Source organism: Silene latifolia, chromosome 4 (assembly GCF_048544455.1).
Source record: "Silene latifolia isolate original U9 population chromosome 4, ASM4854445v1, whole genome shotgun sequence".
In the NCBI taxonomy this organism is placed as follows: Eukaryota; Viridiplantae; Streptophyta; class Magnoliopsida; order Caryophyllales; family Caryophyllaceae; genus Silene; species Silene latifolia.
The window spans coordinates 4897315-4898814 of record NC_133529.1 but is presented as its reverse complement, the minus strand read 5'-3'; the positions used below and the strand labels follow the sequence as shown (position 1 = coordinate 4898814).

General features: G+C 32.6%; 1 long non-coding RNA gene across 1 annotated transcript; it reads right to left on the bottom strand.

Annotated features, from left to right (window-relative positions):
- Positions 1 to 301: 301 nt before the first annotated feature.
- On the bottom strand, positions 302 to 1299 carry LOC141652001 (uncharacterized). The gene is made up of 3 exons (XR_012546932.1): positions 1141 to 1299; positions 968 to 1043; positions 302 to 608 (listed from the first exon to the last, which is right to left on the bottom strand). It is a non-coding gene; the product is annotated as an uncharacterized LOC141652001 (long non-coding RNA).
- Between the last annotated feature and the right edge of the window lie 201 nt (positions 1300 to 1500).

Here is a 1500-nt window from a genome sequence, read left to right as displayed (position 1 = left end):
TCGATAAGGTAGCTAAAATAGCTACACACATAGCGACTAACATGTTAATAGCTAAATTAGAGTCAAACTATTTGGTAGCTAAACATTTCACAATTAGAGACCGTTTTTTATTAGTAGCTAAATACAATTGAAATTAGATACGGATTTGATTCTCCTTATATTAGCTAAAAACATTGGTAGCTATCGTAGCTGTATCAATTGAATTATTAATAGCAAAATCATTTATCACATTCACCGGTGCTACTATATCGACCAAGATTATATGCTTAATAAAAAAGAAGATATTTCATAAATGTGTGGTTAATGTACAAACATTTCTGTATAATATCTTAATTTTCTACAGCAATAGAAATAAATACATAATGCTTAATATATATTTTTAACAAGAACAAAAAAATATACTCCATGGACAAATAAGTCTACTCTCCCCTACATAAGTGTGGCACTCTATAAGCATCTTTGACATGCGAGCCATTGTTTTCTTTAAAACCAGCCTCTTTCTTTCATTCTCTTTTACTGCTTCAATTGTTGCAGTGTAGCCTTGAAATTGTCTCATGTAGTCTTGAGTTTCTCTTCTAATTATATTATGGAGTAGAACTGTAGAACGTCTGAAAGAGATAATTCAACATGTTAAAATCTTGAAATATGAGACCAAATATATAAAAAAACAAAATGGAGAATATACAACTAATTAGCGAGGTATGGGGATACCTATTTACACATGGTCATTTCAACAAACACCTTCTATACAACCATTAGAAACTAAATGGACAAAATCCTAAGATCTACCTATGGAAATGTAAAGTAACTCACCCATCAAGTATAAACATGACATTGAAAGCAAAGAAAAGCGGGTATGAGTGCCGTCACTAAAATCAAATATCCAGAAAGTAGTAAAACATTCATTTAAAAAAAAACATCATATTCATGAAAACAAAGCAAGCAAACACCCAAAGGAGACATTTACATCGTCTTAGTTTTACTGCTCTAGTGATCGTCGTCAACGCTGCAAGAGTCTGCTTCCAGGTCGCTGACTCCGTCACCTTCACCGTGAGAAAAACTTAGTGTTAGATTAATGAAACACGCCACAATATAACTACATTTTTGCATTACAATTTACAACACAGTACGACGACTCACCGGAATGTGCTGGATTACAGACGAGAATTTTGGCTGAGATGAAAACGATGACGATTGATGGAAGCAAGAAGAAATGAAGGGAAGGAGTCGATTCGAACGAAATGAAGGGAAACTAAAGTTGCGCCGCTGGGGCAGTTTCATTATGGAAAATGAGTGGGGGAACATGGGTTTGGTTTTAGGTTATTTTTATATTAATAATATATTATTTATTAAATTATTAAGTATTTGTCAAGTGACTCAAGTATATATAAAACTTTAGTAATATTAATCACTAGTTTAAATGGTAGATACATCATGTAATTTTTATTTAAGACGGGACAAATATTAAGAATGAGACAACAGCGAAATGCATAGGCGATA